Source organism: Cryptomeria japonica, chromosome 5 (genome assembly GCF_030272615.1).
Source record: "Cryptomeria japonica chromosome 5, Sugi_1.0, whole genome shotgun sequence".
NCBI classification, from domain to species: domain Eukaryota; kingdom Viridiplantae; phylum Streptophyta; class Pinopsida; order Cupressales; family Cupressaceae; genus Cryptomeria; species Cryptomeria japonica.
Genome location: NC_081409.1, coordinates 314639224 through 314659273, shown reverse-complemented (window position 1 = coordinate 314659273; position 20050 = coordinate 314639224).

The window sequence follows — 20050 nt, the reverse complement described above, 5'->3', positions numbered from 1 at the left end:
CGAATCTGATAAATTGTTTTAGTTAAATTGGAGAGGATCTACGTATATGTTAGGCATGTATGGGGTTCATGAAAGCCGAAGTGATGAAATGTATAAGAATGTTCAGTTTTGAAAACCCTTGCTTGATTTAGGTGACTCTGTGGCCCGGATAAGGCACTAGTATCCGATTGTAGGATTTATTTATATCTTTTCTTGAAGATCAATACTAAAAATGAATACAAGTTTTTCCTTTAGTGTTTCAGTTTCATTGAGGTGATGAAATCCACGAGTTTTTTAGCACTAGTTTACTTTGGATATCAATCTTAAAGTGTAAAAATATTCACAGAAGGTATACCCACCTAAACTTTAGATAAGCTCAAAGTGTAGAAGGTCTCAAAACCTTGTTATATATTACTCTTGAGTTCTATTCCCTGATCTCTTTATATGCAAATAGAGTTATTTTATTTCTTACAGGAGGGATAGAAGGGAAATCAAAATTTGAGACTAACAAAAGTGGCAACTCTGCCAGGGAGAATCATAGTGCATATCTATGTTACAGATTGGTTTCTGAATTAGTTTAGAAGTTGGTTCAGATATCTGTGTTGTGGAAGATTGTCTGATCTCTCATTTGTGCTATCTTTCTCTTTGAGAATCTTCTTGATTTTGTTAAATCTATTCAAGTGATTTGTTTAAGCTTGTTTTCTTATTTCCCATAGTCCTTGTGGGTGGCGACTCTAACAACTATAACCAATCCTTTTAAATAAGTGTAACTCTTTTAAGAAAAACAAGCATGATGTAGAGAGGAAGGAACACAAGGTCATTCATGAGGAAGCATCCTCAAGAGACATTGCAGGAGGGATTACCTGAATAGGCAAGGAGAGGTCAAAAAAGATCAGTTGTACATGAGCCATCCAATCCTTCTTGGGTACAAAAGAGCTTTAATGTGGTTAAGTCATCTGAAAAAGCCCATATATGCCAATTTGAATTCTTCTTCCCGTGAGTCTGATCAGGATATTTTGGGTTTCCATTCTGGGTTGTTTGGTAGTAATGAGGAAGTCCAAATTCTAAATCAAAGGATATCTCATATTAGTTTATCCGGGAAAGACAGGAATAGTTCAAATATTAAGAGAGATTATGTACCTAGGATAGTTGATGGAAACATTAGTTTAATTGATATTGACCAAGTCAATGTGTCAGACTCTGAAGAAATCTTCCTTGATGAAGATAAGGTATCCCAAGAAATTGAAGTCCTGAATAGAAAAGTCCATCATTTAATTTCCTTAAGAGCACAAAAGGAAGCAAACAAGGAAAAAGAGGTAAAATAAAAATTGATGGAGAGAGACATGATTTTAAGACATATTGCTGATCTTGAGTTATTTACCCAAGAGAAAGCCAAGAGTAAGGATGAGGGTCCATTCATCAGAGAAATTCTAGTCCCCAAGACCAACCCTCCATACAAACCTGTTGTGCAACCGAATAGGGAAGTCCTTAGTGACCCACAACTTGTTAGAAATAATGTTGATAAGGGAAAACAAAAGTGCATGGAAGATGGGTCTAGATCTAAGACTATGATGGAGATCTCTCATATGTTATTAGCACATGAGAGAGAGAGATGGAGAGGATGAGGAAAGAGAAGAAGATCTGCAAATGGAGTTGGAAAAGGCTGAATTAGAAGCAACCAATCAAGAAGTTAAAAGAAAAATTAGATATCTAAAAGCTCTTCCTATAAGTTTTCCCTCAGCATACCTAAATAATCTTGTTCCTTAGCAAGCTTCACCCCCTCCAGTCAAAATTCAGTAAACTTTGCCTATGAGTATTGTCCCAGCTAATCAAGCCCCTGTTATTAACCAAGGTAACTAGATCCCTCTAACTCATGGCCCTAATGTAAGAATGAACATAGGAAATAACCTTGCTGCTAATCAATTCCAGAGAATACCTATTAACTTGGAGTTATATAGACAACTCTTCTTTGATGGAATCCCAGGGTACCCCAACCATGTTCCTATAGAATTAAGGGATAGACTCCACAAGTTTGCTGGCAACAATGCAATCAGTGTAGAAGAGCACTTAAAATATTTTGGTTACTTAATAAATGATTATGAAATAATAGATGAAGATGTCATCATGAAATTGTTTGTAGAGTCCTTAGTAGATGATGCAAGGGATTGGTATAGAGGTCTCCTTGTGAATAGCATTGGGTCTTGGGAAGATTTTAAAAACTGCTTTCAAGAACAATATGGTGACAAGACAAATGTGAGATTTATGCTCAATGAGTTCAATAATATTAGAAAGTCTGATAATGAAATTGTCATAAACTTCAATGCTAGATTTCAGAAAGCGATGCATAGGCTATATCAAGTAATGAGGTTAGATGATAATATGTGTCTGAATACTTATCACAATGCTTTTGATTCTAAATGGCCTATATTCTAAGGAATAAAAATATGCATAGTCTAAGAGATGCATTTAGAATTTCCATCAATGTGGAGAGTAATAGGAAAGCATCTGGGAAAGTAGGGAGAAGAACTGATGGTAGGTTGTGGAAAGAATCAAAACAACAACCCAATTAAGTTGCTAAAGAAGAAGACAAAATAGAGAAATCAGTGACTGCCATGAAAGATCTTACTGCCAAGGTGAGTAAAATTAATAAGCCTCATTACAATTGGCAAGATAGACCTCCTAGGTTGTATGACATGCCTTATAACTCCACTTGGAAGGATGGCAAACCCCAAAATGAGAAGCTAAAAAACACTCAGAACCAAGATACCCTAGATCCATTAAAAGGAGGAAATGTTCATAGTATGGAGAATACTCCTTGGTGCATGGCTTGTGATGGACCACATTCTCCTCATCAATGTGCTGTAGCTCAAGCCCTTGAAGAATACATGAGACAAGAGGTTGAGCCTGATATCAATATGTTTGAAACTATTATTGAAAGTGATGATGAGTCATTACAAAGTGAGCTTAGTGAATGTGATGTGTTAAATAGTAAAAGGTCTTACCAAGGACAGTTGACCCTTGATTGGCATCCCACTTTGAACATGGTAACAATTGAAGATGAAGAAGTTCATCTTAGAAGACCTAGTGATGAAGAAGTAAGAAATCTCACTAAGGCTGCCATAGCCAAAGCCAAGCACAATTACAATTTGAGAAGTACTAAGAAGGATGGGGATCAATGTGAATCTGGTTCAATGTTTATAAAAGAAGTATCCCAGAAGAAAGTAGCAAGCAATGCTACCTTGCCCCAAGATAGTCAAAAAAAGAATGACCAATTGAAGGATATGGCCAAAGCTATGGATAATAATGCTACTGGTGATATACAAGGAATTGCCACAATGAAGAAGACAAGTCAACCTAAGACAGAGAAAGTTAAAACTAATACTGAGTTGATTAATAATTCAACTTTTGATATGACTCAGGCTCTTACCCAAATGAAGGTCACAATCCCTTTGATAGAATTATTGAAAATAAAGGAACATAAAGAAGCTACTTTATCCTTATTTTCTAAGATCTCTAACAGTAGCACAACTTTGCCTTTAGGTTCAATCAAGGATGAAAAGGATCATGAGCTGCAAAGCCCAAAAGTATATGTTGGAACAACTATTACACAAGAGCCCTCACAGGTTGATCCTTTCTATGTTACTTTATTGGTGAATAATCGATTAATTAAAAACTGTATGATAGATTCCGGTGCAGCTGCAAATGTAATGCCATATGGTGTCATGAAAGAATTAGGATTGTTAGTAAGTATAGTATATGGGAAGTGTTATGCTATGGATAACAGAGAAGTTCTAGTGATAGGTACAATGAAAGATGTTGAAGTAAAAATAGCAGCATTCCTTGAAGCAACATATAAGATGGATGTCATTGTAACTGACACTAAACCTCATTATGGCATGCTTTTATCTAGATAGTGGGCTGCAGCAGTAGGTGGAAATGTTTAGTTGGATCTGTCATATGCTACAATCCCCATCAATGGGAGCCAAGTTAAGTTGTATAGAGAACCACGTGCCCCTAGGGTAATTGAGAAGATAGACCCTAGTATGTTAAACTGTATGATTGATAAGGATCTTGACAATTTTAGGATACAACCGATTTTGCCTCAATTGAAAAATATTGAATCTATTGTGATTGAATTGGAATCTCAACAACATGGTTTATGGCATATGTATTTTGATGGAGCTTTCTCTAAAGAAGGATCTAGAGCAGGAGTTCTTTTTGTGTCCCCATCAGGTATGACTTTCAAATATTCTTTTTTGTTAGCCTTCTAGTGCACAAATAACATAGCTGAATATGAAGCCTTGTTATTGGGGCTTGAAGTTGCAAAAAGGCATGGGAATCAGTTGTTGAGAGTATTAGGGGATTCAAAGTTGGTTGTTTCTCAAGTTAGATCCAAGTATGCATCTAAAAATGATCATTTGAAAAGATACAAACATGCAATTTGGGATGTGATTGAACATTTTAGTGCATTCTCTATTAACTGTCAAGAAAGCAATTGGGGCTTCACCTTTTGAATTGGTTTATGGCACACAATCTAGGGTGTTAGTAAATAATATTCTTCCAGTATACAAGTTCCTGCAAGCTGAAGATATGGAGTTATCTGAACCTATGGAAGATAGAATGATTCAGATGGTGGAGGTGGAAGAAATTAGAACGTTGTCTCATAAGAGGAATTTGAAGATCCAATTGCAGTCCAAATATATATTTGACTAAAGAACCTTGTTAAGAAAGTTTTAAATTGGTGACAATGTTCTTCAATGGAATGCAAAAGGGCAAGACAAAGGGAAACATAAGAAATTTGAATCATTATGGATAGGCCCCTTTGTGGTTTATGATCTTAATGGCAAGGATTCATATTTTTGCAGAAAATGAATGGTGAGGTACAAGAATTTCCAGTGCATGGACAATTCCTAAAACACTACTTCTCTTAAGTCCATGCACAATAGGTCTTAGTTTGTATATATTTAGGTTTTCTTTTGTTGTTTGTTTTTGGGCTTGTGTTCGGTCTATTCTCCAGAGTTTTTGAATTCTTGTGTTGATCTTGCAATCAACCATCCCCAGTCAGAGCCGCTATTATCACTGTTTAGAAAATTGGGTAATCTTGTCCCATAGTCGGCTAAAAATCTGCAAAAGTGTGCATGGAATGGCCTTGTTGCCTCTATATTTCTTGGGTCAAAAGAGGGTTTAAGGTTTATGAATTCTATCCCTTTCCTATGTTTTCAAAAAAATCCTTGCGTTCTATTATTGCATTACCTTTTTCCACTTAAGGAAGGGTCAGTTTATCATGAGAAGTGTCCCCCCATTATTTTTTATTCCTAGGCGGTCTTTTAAATATTTTCAATCTTTATGCCTTTACCTATTGTTGGGTTTTAACCTTTGTTGGGCTCCTTAATAATTGTGCAAGTCCATGTTAATCCTATGGTTGTCATTGTTTCGCTAGGAAAAGATGCCTAAGATTTAGTGGTCGCAAAATGGTGAAAAGGGGTAAGTAGGCCCAGCTGAAGGATTGTCCATCAGGTTAAAAGACTGCATCTTGTATTGGATCCAATGGCTTGTGTTGCTTTGATAGCCTAAGATGCATGTGATCTACCCTCTACGAAATAGTGAAAGACTTGGCGGGTCCCAGAGGCGAGCGACTCCTTTGGTTAAAGGACGATTAGTTCAGAGAAGATCAATGGCTCATGTTGATTCGCAGCCAAAAGATGCTTGTAGTTTACCTTTCGCGAAGTAGCAAAAAGGTGGAGGGCCCGGGCAAGATGGTCATGGTAGGGGTAACCGACGAGCAAGTTTCTGAGATCCAACAATTTTCGTTGCTTTGCGAAGGAAAGGTACCTGAGATTTAAGGTTCATGAAGTAGCGAAAAGGTCAGTGGGCCCAAAGGACAAGTAGGTCATAATTTTCAAGACCGATTAAGTATAAGTTAATTGGACGGCTCGCATGGATTCGCAGCTTCAAGTCAAACGAAGATTAATGTTCGCGATGTAGCGAAATGATGTGGTAGTTACATGGTGGGTGACATGGCAGGATAGATGGGTTGCTCCATGGATAGAATTGGTGACTCGTAAGATGCACGTGGCTCCGAAGGGTAGTTGAGGGCCCGCCTTGATTCAACCAGCGGTTATGTTGAAAATAGTAAAGTAAAACACATGGTGGCCTTAGAATGGAACCCAATAGAATTACCTAAACAAATAGCTGACTGCCACGTGACATTTGTTAGCTAGTGATAAAATACAGCAAGTGGTCTCTAAGCTGAGTGCCCACTTTGAGGGTTTGAGCATGTTAAATGGTGTTCATCTCATAGTGAATCCAATGGTTGTCGTTGTTTCGCAGCCTGAAGATGCTTGTAGTTTAATCTTCGTGAAGTGGCAAAAATCGTTAACCCTCATGGTTGAGCATGGTTAGTTAAGAAGACAGGTGGTCACTTTAAGAAGTAAAGATCAAGCAAGTAGATGATGTTCTAATGGCTGGCGTTGTTTCACATGGTGAAAGTGCACAAGGTTTAGTGTTTGCGAAATAGCGAAAAGAAGGTAGGGCTCGTCACTAATGCAAAGGGGCCGAAAGGAATAAAGGTAGTGTAAGTTCCAAAGATTTGACAATCGTCATAGCTTCGCGACAAAAAAGTGTAGGGGTTTTAAACTCTACGAAATGGTGAAACAACGAAACAAAGAAAGACTCAAAGAACTTGTGGTTCGTTGGAGCTTGTTTTTGAATTCGATTTACGAATTCAATTCTGAGGTTATGGCTGAAGCATGCAGGATTAATTTCTCAATTCAATGCCAAATTTCCATATTAAGGTACGCATTAATTGAATATTGGTACCATTTCGACAAGTTTGTTGTAGAGGAACTGGTGCAGAGCGAGTTTTCTCAAGTGAATAACCAAGTTTTTTTTGTGTTTTCCTTGCTAGTTGCAGTCTGAGAATCAGTGTTGTTGTGTGAATTGTTTCATTAGAGTTTTGTGCAAATCTCAATTGATATAATTACATTAACTGGATGGTGCCAAGAAGGGATTTAATAGGAAAGGTAACTACCAAGATAGGAATATATGTGACGACTTTCTGGAACAACTAACTATGTCTACCAATGTCGGGGCCAAAGCAAAAGAATTGGTGCCGAAGAACCCTCGTTTAAGAATTGGGGATGGCCTATATGACAAAGGTAATTGGTTAAGGGAGCCACAAATAGGGATGTCAAGTTTAGGACTATTCAAGGTAGGTTTTGGTCAGAGACATTCCCCTGCCCCTTTAAATAGTATATGGGAATTGGATGTGGGGAAGCTTATAGTTACTGGGGTCTTCATGGATGTAAATTTGTTAGCTCTGATTGCACAAAATTATGACCCTGTAGCTAGATGTATCAGGAATGTGAAGGGATCAACCCTGATTGAAATTAATGATGATGAATTCAAAAGTGTTTTTAAGCTCAGTAAGGCTTCAAATTTGTTAGAGCCTATTGATTTTGAATCACTGGCCCAGGTTTATAATGCACAAAGGGATCACCTTAGGAGTGGCCCACTGAAAGATTTTTTTGTAAGATAGGAGGGCTGACTATTATAGGCCCCAGCACCAAGGAACCTTTCTCCTTGAATTTGTTTACTTTAAGAGCTAATGGCATGTATTGGGCACTTTGTCAGATTTTTGGAGAAGATGCTGAGAAAAATATGCCAACCCATTATATGTTGATGATTGCAGAGATTCTAAACCATTTGGATGGTATTCTCTTCTAATACACATGTTTTGGTTCAAGGGTGCTGATTATTTTGCAAAAGAAATGGATTTGGTCAAGGTGAAAGATAATGAAGAGATGTCTCTTCAACTTTGGAGTACTATTTTGTCATGGGATAGGGAAGATGCCAGTTACCTAAAGTTTGATAGGTGCTTTGCATCTAAAATTAGGGTTCTTGTGCACAGAAAACCCTAGGATCCCTAAGGCTCTTTTAGAATTCCTCAGGTCCAAGGAGTTTGCTGAGGGTATTAAAATTGTTCATAATTGGGGAGATATGCATTTGTACCCTATTTCTACAGTTTTCAGAGTATATGGTTTCTGGGGCACTCCATATTTATTGCCTTATCAATTCCCACTGAAGATAGGAATTGTAGAAGTCTTAAGGTAGATTGGAGGTGTGCAAGAGGCAGAGTTGACAAATAGAGGTAAAGGGACTATTTTCCCAATTATTACCATGGCCCATCATTTTGTGGTCACCAAAGGTGGCTGGAAGTATCTTGAAGAATTCTTTAAACCATATAGATTGTCAACTGTAGTTTCTAGATTTGTAAGCCCTGAAGACTTTTTCAATGACATGTTTAGAAAAAGAGCAGTTTGTAAAGGTAGGCCTCACCAATTTTAATTCCCTGAAGATTTAATTAGGAATGAATTCAATTAGGATGAGAAATAATTGAGGAAAGATAAGTGGGTTGCATATAAAAGGGCTCTTGACTCCATTCATCAGTTTGATAGTAGTTATGACCCTCTTTCTAGTTTCAATCGCCTTGAGGAAAAAATAAAATTCTTAATTCTTTATTTTGAAGACCTCATGCAAACTTTGAAAGAAAAGAGGGAGGCTATAATGAGAGATGATCCTGATAGGGTTAGATTAGTTCTTTCTAAGCTTTCCTTTGCTAAAGCTATCCCACTAGGTGATTATGTAATGCACAAGAAGTCAAAATACAGTGTGATGATGCTAGTGACTGGTGAGCCTTCTACTTCAAGAGGAAAAGAGAAATTGAAGATGTCATTGACATCCAAGAGTCCCCTAAAAGGCAAAGAGTATGGAAGGAGGTGCAAACTAATGAGCCTCTATATTCTCCATCTCAATCCCCCATCCACATAGGAGATGAGTGGGTGGTGGCCAAATAGTTGTTACAGTTAGGGAGTCTCAGGGAGATTGCCTACACATATGAGGAAACTGAAGAAGGGATGCCTGAAGAGCCACCTAGTGCTGAGATGAACTTGAATGAAGGTGAGCTCAAAGGTAAAGAGCTAGACCTAAATGTCAAGCAAGCAAGTGAGGATTTCCTTACTAATAGTAACTTTGTTACAATAGGGGCCTTCATGCAATTTGTGTGGAAACAAAACCTAGAACAATTTAAGGCCAGATGTGAAAAAAGGAAGAGTGAGCAGCCTCATAGAGATGTAAGTTAGGTGGAGGAAGAGCTAAAACATGGAGTGATTGAAGAATTCAAGACCATTACTCCTGAAAAGGGAAGATAGATGGTATCAAAGGCTGGTGTTTTGATCCTCCCTGAGTGGGATATAGCTGATGCTTTGGTACTTGAAGCAGTCAGAAATGAAACCAAACCTATGGAAGGAGTGACCTTTAGTAAAGATAATGCTTCTTTAGTCATGTGGTCATTAAATAAGGATGAAAATAGAAGAAGGAAATATGCCTCAGATTCTAGTTTCCTAGGAGGTATGATTGTAAAAAGAGTTCAAGATATAGGGATGGTGGAAGCTGCAAGCACATTCTTAGAAACTACAAAGTTCAGTGTAGTAGTGGAAGAAAAGGAGGCAAAAGAAAAGGCTAATCTCCAGTTGAAATTGCAAACAATCTTGAAGGCTTTTAATGAAGCCAAAGAAGGAATAGCCAACTGAGATAACATTATTGCTAGGCTTCAGAGTCAGTTGGCAGGTCAACACCATCAAGGTGAATCATGTACTCTTATGATAGCTTCTTCTCCAGTAAGACCTTCACCTACAAGTCCTATCATAGAATATCCCCCTTCTCCTATGTCTTCTGGTTTCCAACCAACTAAAACTGTTCAACATGAGTTGGAAAAGTTGAAACAGGCTCAACCCCTATTTGCAAGCAAATATGAGGAAAAGGTAAAAGCCACAATTTTGAAGTTTGTTGATTCAGTTAGGGCCTCTCTCGTTCATATTTCTATGAAGAGGATTTTGAATATTTTGACTAAATTAAGAGAAGATTAGACCACTTTGCAACCAATTTTAAATAAGTGGGTTCCTAGGGGAAAAGAGTTAGAGATTATGTGTTCATCCCATGCAGAGGTAGAGGTAAATGACAATCTTAGATCCACCTGTGAATTCATAAAAGAAATGAATATTCTGATCACAAATATGAATTGTTTCTAGGGGGTTTTGTTGGTCTGACTTAGCTAAAAGAGGAGAAGGCATGGTTGGAAGAGATAGACCACAAATTGTCCCAAAGGGTTGATAAAATCATCAACACTAATGACACATCCTTATTTTTCAAGAAAATTGATGAGATTGAAAAGGTAAAGTCACACTATGGCTTCATAGAAACAGAAATTGGGTAGTTAAGGGTCACTTGGAAAAGGCTAGAAGGGATGAAGAAAAGGATTGTTAGCTTCTCTTGGTGATGTGATGACATGTTCCAGGTGTGGAAGGACAAGTATGCTGGACAAAGAGAAGATATTCCAGAACAGTTAGAAGATGTTGCAGTTGAACAACAAACTGAAGAGGCCAATGATACTGAAAAGGACTTGTAACTATTTCTTGGAGAATATTGCGGTCTGTAACAAACTTTTCTTAGAAATTGTTCGAAGCTTGTAAGCATCCATGATATTATAAATGGATACTAGGACTAGTAAAAGAGTGATCACAAGAATTTTGTAAAGAAGCTCTGGCAAAATATATTTAGGGTTTTTTTTTTGGTTTTAAGCAGATTACTCTGAGTTATGTAATATTTTCAAGAATGTATATGAATATAAAGATCAAAGTTCCAGGCCTAAAATTTCTTTGTCTTCTGCTATGCATTCTTTAGTTTGCTGGTTTCATTTGGATAATCTAGGGTTGTTCGAATGAGCATGGATTGGAAGGAAATCTTATAGATGTTATTTCTAGCTTTTCTCTTCAGGAGATGGATTAAATGTGCATGAAATATTTCTGTCAGCAAATCTATTGTTTGTTGCTATTAATGTGATGATTTATTTTAGTTAAATGGGAGAGGACCTATGTATATGTTAGGCATGTATGGGTTTTATGAAAGCCAAAGTGATGAAATGTATAAGAATGTTTAGTTTTGAAAACTCTTGCTTGATTTAGGTGACTCTGTGGCCCGGATAAGGCATTGGTATCCGATTGTAGGATTTTTTTCTATCTTTTCTTGAAGATCAATACTAAAAATGAATACAAGTTTTTCCTTTAGTGTTTCAGTTTCATTGAGGTGATGAAATCCATGGGTTTTTTAGCACTGGTTTATTGTGGATCTCAATCTTAAAGTGTGAAAATATTCACATAAGGTATACCCACCTAAACTTTGGATAATTTCAAAGTGTAGAAGGTCTCAAAACCTTGTTATATGTTACTCTTGAGTTCTATTCCCTTATCTCTTTATATGCAAATAGAGTTATTTTATTTCTTATAGAAGGGATAGAAGGGAAATCAAAATTTGAGACTAACAATATCCTTATATTCTTCCAACAAATCTCTTATCTCTGTTGGGTGTTCTCCTTCCAGTTTCAATCTCTCGGTCTTCTTTTGAATTAAGGCAAAACACACATTCTCATGTCTCAGTCCATCTATGAATTTCTTTCCATCTACTAAACAGATTCTTGTATTTTTACAGAGTTGATTCTTCAAAGGTTCCTCCAAAGGTAACAAGGTTTTCTTCATCCCATTGGCCATAATAGTGTTTATATTCTTTCTCCCATCATGTATTATCTGTCTATCAAATTGTCAAGGTCTTCCTAACAAAAGATGACAAATATACATAGGCATAATATCACACAAAACTTCATCATAATAATTCCCAATTTTTAATTTTACTAAACATTGTTCACTTACTAACAACTCATGTTCATCCCGAATCCATGCTATCTGATAAGACTTAGGGTGTTTCAATCTCTCCAATTTCAACTTATTCACCATCTCTTCTAAAACAAGATTATCTAAACTACCACTATGAATAACAACTTCATAACACTTACCAGATACCTTACATCTGGTCTTGAATAGGTTCTTCCTCTACAAGGTTCTTCATCTCCTTCGGTATGACACAAAGCTCTCCTCATCATCAATAGTTCTCCATCTTCTGGTTTATTGTCTAAGCTAGTGGGATTTTCTTCTACCATTTCTTCTCTTTTGGTATCCTCTGTCTTCTTACATTTAAATACATAGTGTAATTCTCCTCCATATTTAAAGTAGGTTCCTCTAAATGTTCTCTTGTCTTGTCTTCCAAAGTTCTCATTCTGGTAACCATCCGGTTCTCTCCTCTGGTAGAAATTTCTATCATCCTTCATGAATTACATTCTTTGCTCACTTCATTATCTTTGTTCTGATCTGTACTGGTTCCTCTTCCTCTGGTATATTGTCTTCCTCCTTGAAATCTTCCTTTGTTAAACCTTCCACCTCTACCTCTCTGTCTCTGTTCATGTCTTTTGTTTAATTTCTCTTCAACACTCTCCAATTTGATCATACTGAGTTCATCTTGTATAGAAATTCGCAATCCATTCAAATATCTTAAAAAAATTTCAGCTTCATAATCAACATGTCCGGATCTATTGTTCAACTTGTAAAATGCTTCTGTGTACTCTTTCACACTAGATTCTTTCTATCTTAGATTTTAGCAACTTCCGGAACAAATCCACTTGATAATTCATCGAGACAAACTTTGATTTCAACTTAGCAATCACCCTATCCCATGTCTTAATATTTTCTTTACCTCTTCTTTGTTTGTCAACTTGCAAATGCTCTCACCAAAGAGATGCATGACCTTTCAATCGGGTACATGCATATTTCACCTTCCTCTCTTCTGCACTATTTTCAAAATGAAAATACTTCTCCATCTCAAAGATCCAATCCATCAATTCATCTGAATATAACTTCCCTCATATTCTGGTGGGGAAAATGAGGTTTAATGTTCACCCTATCAAAACCCTTACAAACCTTTCTTCATCCGGATCAATTGCCAGTAGGTTCACTTGTTCTATCGGGGCTTCTTCTCCTTCATCTTCACTCACATCTTCAATATGTCGACCTCTTCTCTGGGCTGTCTCCACAGCTTCTAACTGGGCTGCTATTTCTCACAACATCTCCATCACAATAGGGTTTTCATTCCCACGTGCTCCACCATTCCTAGTTCCTCTTCACGCCATTGATTCATGCTAGTCCTTTTCAGTTTCAGGTTGGATCCGCAATCCGCCACCCTACAACAAAATTTCAAGACACACAACCTCCAGAATGAAACTTTTGTCTTATACAACTTGAAGTAGTTATCGGTGAGGAGGGACCTCAAGGAGATTAGTCCAAATCGATCAACAAGAGTAAACACAATAGAAACACACAAATATGGTGGAGGCAATGCAGAACATTTAGTTTTATTTCATGAAATTTGATTACATCCAACCGGTAACAATCGGGTTACAACATACTGGTACACATGCCTGGTAGAATAGGTCACACCAACACCTTGAATCGAAAGATCTATCTTCTAGGCATAGTGTATCTTTGACTGATTTAATTGATCTTCAATTTATTATTCTTGATTTCATTCTAAAGCATGATTACAAATATATATCAATCCAAAGGATCTAGCCAGCCCAAAAGAGATCAAAACCCGAAGAACAAGACCCAACATACAAAATGAACAAGGTCGACCTCCGCCAAGAGATTCTTATGGAAAATCCAAAGGATGAAACATAGAGGGTCAGACACGAACCAAGAAACATTGAGATCAATGTCCAAGGCTCTACAAGCTTTGGAATAGGTTCCAATAGATCATTAGAATAAGTCTCAGGCAACTAGTAACAAAGGAATAATCAGTAACAAGAAATTGTCATGGAAAATGGTAGCAATATCTTGTCGAAAAGTGATCCAAATGAGATGTGGTTTGGAAGAAAGAAAGATGATCAAGTCTTCAAGTATAATCCAACTCCACAGGACCTAGTGAGCCAAAACCAAGACACACAGAAAGGAACACTGAAATTGCTAACATAAAACAAAAAAGAAAAGAAAATGTTTTTGGTTGATGCAAGATTGTTGTGAACCGGGGATGCTCCTGCATCACTTTTTATGCCCTAGCTTTTAGCTTATATTTTCTTTTGCATCTTGGGTAAACAAGATTCTTGCTAGAGGTAGAGGCTATGGACGTGGTGGTCATATGGGTACTTGATGGAATACTCATCCTGAGGTTTCTGAAGAGTCACACCATGAGGAGCAACAACAAGATCAGTAGGGTGGTGAAGCAATTCCGCAGTTGGTTAACATGCTTCGGGATCTTATTGGTCACTTAGGATAGAGACTAGAGGAGAATCAGTAGAAGGAGTCTCTCCGTTTAGGTTGTCAAGAGAGAGAGTGATCACGTTCACTTGGTAGGAGAGTAGTTGCTTTTGTGGATTAGAATGCAGTTGTAACTAGTCATATGAAAGATCTCTTGAGATCTTGTCCCCCTACTTTTGATGGTTCTGACAGTGGCTTGGAGGTGGAGACTTGGCTATTGGATTTAGGTAGGTGTTTTTCTAGGCATCCGTATGGAATTAACACTAAGTCTAGGTGTGCAATTATGCATCTTAAAGATTTTGTTTCTACTTGGTGGCATACAGAGGAGTAGAAGCTTTGTTTGGATATTGCGACAGTCTTTTGGGAGTTGTTCCTTGAGTGTTTCCATGCTTGTTTCTTGTTAGACCTTTGGAGGTAGCATACAGATGATGAGTTCCACAATTTTAGGTAGAGGAACATGACAGTTGATCAGTATGAGTGTAAGTTATTTGAACATAAGCAATATGTTGTGATAGTAGAGGATTATTCTATGCTCGTGAAATATTTTTTTAAAGGTCTTAATGACCACATCAGTGGCGGTGTTTGGGTATTTGAGCCCAAGTCCTTGGAGGTAGAAATAGAGAAGAAACCTCTAGTAGAGGAGAATCTATCTTTGGCATTGGGAGACACACCATGCATGTAAACTATTAGTGCTCTGACCTTAGGATCGGATGTGAGAGGTTCTCAGTCATAGGTTTTGAGACATCCTAAGAGTCATCCTTCAACTTTCAGGAGTAGACAATGGTCTTGGAAGAAGTTTGCATGGAGTTAGGTTTTTTTCTCATGGTGCTATATCACACTCAGGTAGAGATCATAGAAGGCAACATGACAAGCATTCATATCCTTCCCTTCCAACTCAAAGTTCTCAGTAGTAGCCTAGTGGAGGTAATGTTCAATAGTCCAGTGCACCTTCAGTTACCTGAGGATTTAGTAAAGGGAGTTGATTCACTTATGGACATCAGGGTCACTTAACAACTCATTTCCCTTAGAGATCCAAATAGATGGCTATTCAGAGGCCAGCTATTTTTGAGTCTATAATAGGTCATGTAGGGAGATCCCATCGTGTGTTTGTGGAGATTGATAATCATCAAGATGAGCACCATGCTACAATTGTTGAGACTATAGGTGAGATAGGTGGTCTCTCTTGCTCAGTATTATTTGATTCAGGTGTTTTAGATTCTTTCATTTCTCCTTCAATATTAGAGTGATGTGGGCTTACTATGGAAAAGCAAGGTGTTAGGTGGCAGGTTGAGTTGGCTATGGGGTCCAAGGTGGAAATTGATTCCTGTGTGCATGTTTGTGAGTTTGATTTGGGAGTTTGTACCACCTCAGTGGATCTTTGTGTTATCTATTTGGGTTCCTATGGTGTTGTGCTAGGCATGGATTAGCTTAAGACTCATCAAGCTAGTATTTATTTCCATTGTAAGAGGGTGTAATATCTAGATGATAGTGGAAAGAATGTGGAGATTGTGGGTGTGTGGTGACCTATTTCTCTTCACATGATTTTTGCTATGTAGTTGAAGCATTGTGTGCGGCAAGGTTGTTAGTTGTTTGTGGTGAGGGTGAATGAATTGGATGAGGGAGAGAATAGTGATGACCTCTTGTGTCATCATCCCATCCTCTAGGAGTTTTAAGATGTTTTCCCTAGTGAGATACTAGATATGCCACTGAAGCGCGACATTGATTTTCAGATAGATTTGGTTCCAGGTGTAGAGCCTATATCTAAGGCTCCTTATTGGATGACTACTCAAGAGTTGAGTGAGTTGAGATTGCAGTTGGATGATTTGTTGGCTAAGGGATTCATTCAGCCTATTGTCTATCCATGAGGTGTGTTGGTGTTGTTTGTGAAGTAGGATTGATCTCTTAGGTTGTGTATTGATTACAAACATCTTAATAAGTTGATGATGAATCACCGATTTCCCTTGCCAAGGATTGATGACTTGTTTGATCAGATTAAGGATGCAAAGGTCTTTTCTAAGATAGATCTTAAGTCTAGGTATCATCAGTTGAGGATTCATGAGGCGAATATTCATCGTACAACATTCCATACTCGATATGGACATTATGAGTTTATGGTGGCACCTTTTGGTCTCACTAATGCTCCATCAGTTTTCATGAGCTTGATGAATGGAGTTTTTGGGACGTATCTTCATAGGTTTGTGCTTGTATTCTTCAATGATATATTGTTTTTCTTGAGATCAATGGAGTAGAATGAGGAGCACATGAGGTAGGTTTTGCAGTGTCTTCAAGAGAATTAGTTGTACAGCAATATGGCGAACTACACGTTCTTCTAGTAAGAGGTTAGATATCTTGGCTATTTCATATCAAGAGAGGGTATCTCAGTGGATCCCTCTAAGATTTAGGCTATGGTAGATTGGAGAGCACCCACTAATGTGGGTGAGGTTCATAGATTTATGGGTCTTGTAGGCTATTATTGCAGATTTGTTCAGGATTTATCAAGGATTGCTCATCCTATCACTTCTCTTCAAAGGAAAGGGAAGAATTTTGTATGGTCAAATCAGTGTGAGACAACTTTTTGGATCCTTTAAGATCATCTAACTAGTACACCTATTATAGCAGTGCCAGATCATTTGGGTGATTTTCTCATGTGCACAGATGCGTCTTTGGAGGGTCTTGGAGAAGTTTTGATGCAGGATGATCGAGTGATAGCATATGAGTCGCGTAAGCACAAAGATCATGAGTTTAATTATCCTACTCACAATTTAGAGCTAACAATAGTGGTACATTCCTTGGTTCAATGGAGACACATTCTTTTTGGGCATCGATTCAAGATGCACACTAATCATCGTAGTTTGTAGTACATTTTCATGTAGTTGAATTTGAATGCTAGGCACCAATATTGGATGGAGTTTTTGTGTGAGTACGATTTTGAGGTGAGATACATTTAGGGAAAGGAGAATGTGGTAATAGATGCTTTGAGTCGCATGAGACATGAGGTTGCAGTGATGACTCCCAGTGTAGATTTGAGGAGTAGGATTTTTAGAGCCCTTCCTTTAGATGGTTCGTACTAGGAGGTCAGAGTAGAGATTGCTTCAAGGAGAACTTTGGATGGTAGATATGTAGGATACTCATTGGATTTCGATGGTCTTATTTGACATTTGGAACGTATATATGTTCCACCTTCAGATGGCCTTCAAGCATTAATATTATTAGAGGCTGATCGTGCACCTTACTCGGCACATCCAAGTGTCAAGAAGATGCATACAGATGTGCGAGAGCTATATCATTGGGTAGACATGAGGAGAGATATAGCAGATTTTGTGTCATGTTTCTTAGAGTGTCAGTATGTGAAGGAAGAGCACCAACATCCAGTAGGTTTCTTGCAGTCAAACCTAGTTCTAGAATGGAAATGGGACATTATATCTATGGATTTTATAGTTGGATTGCCTATGTCTTCATGTGGACATGATTCTATCATGGTCACCATTGATAGGTTGACCAAGGTGGCACACTTCTCTCTAATCAGATCTTCATACATAGCAGCAACTGTGGTTCATATTTTATGGAGGAGATAGTGAGATTGCATGGTATTCCTCAATAGATTATATCGAATCATGATCCAGTGTTCACCATAGCACTATGGACTTCCTTTTAGCATGGTTTAGGAGCTCAACTAAACTTTAGTTCAACATATCATCCCGAGACAAAAGGTCAGATAGAGAGGGTTAATCTTGTGTTGGAGGATATGTCGTAGATGTATGTCATGGATCAACAGTATAGATGGGAGGATTATGTCATGGATGAATAGTCTAGATGTATGTCAAACCTAGTTCCAGAATGGAAATGGGACATTATATCTATGGATTTTATAGTTGGATTGCCTATGTCTTCATGTGGACACAATTCTATCATGGTCACCATTGATAGGTTGACCAAGGTGGCACACTTCTCTCCGATCAGATCTTCATACATAGCAGCAACTGTGGTTCATATTTTATGGAGGAGATAGTGAGATTGCATGGTATTCCTCAACAAATTATATTGAATTATGATCCAATGTTCACCATAGCACTATGGACTTCCTTTTAGCATGGTTTAGGAGCTCAACTGAACTTTAGTTCAACATATCATCCTGAGACAAAAGGTTAGATGGAGGGTTAATCTTGTGTTGGTGTATTTTTCCTATAATAATGGCTATCATAGTTCGATTGGTATGTCCCCTTTTTAGGCATTATATGGTTGACTATGTCAGACACCCTTGAGTTGGGATTGTTTGGAGGACAGAGTGCTTCTTGGTTCAGAGATGTGGTAGGACATGGAGCAACAAGTGACATGCATTAGAAAGAATTTGATAGTAACACAGGACAGGCAAAATAAATTTGCAGATGCTCATCGTGTGGACAAACAATTTTTGGTAGGAGACAAGATGTTTTTGAGAGTTCATCCACGAAAGAGTCCTATTTGTTATGGAAAAGGCTCTAAGTTGGTACCTCGATTTGTTGAACCATTTGAGATTTTAGAGAGGATTGGTTTTGTAGTGTATCATCTTGCCTATCACTCAGCTTGTCCCATATCCATGATGTGTTTCATGTGTCTATTTTGAGACCTTTTCATCCTGATGTAGCACATGTTTTGGATTGGAATGCATTGCAGGTAGAGGACAAACAACTTTCTCTAGAGCTCATACACATTATTTAGCATTGAGGCCTGACCCTCAGGGGTTGGGACATAGAGAAAGTAAGGGTCCAATTGGACCCAAGTGATGATTCTTTGGCAACATGGGAGGATGTTGCGTAGATGAGATAGCTTTACCCCTATTTGTTCTTAGTCTTCCAGGAGTAATCCTTGGCAAAGGGGGGGGAGGATCTAGTATCACTCCTAGACTTGCAATTTGATTTATGCATTGATGGACTTATTTTAGACATGTGGTTGATGTTTTTATGATTGCTTATGACTCTATTTCTATCTCAGATGATATTGGTGATGCTAGATACGTTATGTGGACATATGCTATTTTATGACTTATGTGGATGATTGATACATCTTAGACTATATTGATGATAGATCTATATTTGATGGTTTACATGTGTCTATTATTCATGATGGATCAAATTGTGTATAGAATTTGATGATATCTTGGTTATACTAACCCTAGTGCATGATCATATTGGTTGAATTGTTGCGATGGTGATTGTGATTATCTTCTATTGTTTTCATGATAGGGACAATATCATACCACTCATTGCGAAAACGATATGACATTGCAACTCATTATCACATGCCTAATAATTTATTATGTATATGTGTTGTATATATGTTGTATTGTGTTCAATGGTGGATGCAGGATTGCAAGTATTAGACATCAAATCCACCTGTTCTCATAGGTCTGAGTGTGTCTTTAGCCCAATGGCAAGTTGTTGGAGATGGCATGTGTTTCCCTCTCACGCTCTAGGCTTAGGTTTTTCACCTTGTTAGTTGTGTGGTGGTGCAAGTTGGTGGCTAAAGTCTTGTGTTGATGTTCGACCCTATGTCGGGTTGCTTGAAATGTTGTGAGTGTGTGATTATTATTTAATTAATATTTGATTAATATAGTATTAATATTATAGTTTGATTATTTGATTATTATTTGGATGATTATTTAATATTTATTTGTATTAGATTGATTAATGATTAATTGAGCCTGATTTATTTAATTAATTGATTAATTGATTATTGGTTATTTATTTAATATGGTCTGTGATTTTATATTTAATTGGATTTTATTTATGTTGGTTTTATTTATTATTAATTTGCTAATGTTTATAATAATATTATTATTAAATATATATTAACCTTTGATATTATAAGGCTATTGGATATATTAAATAACCTACCTA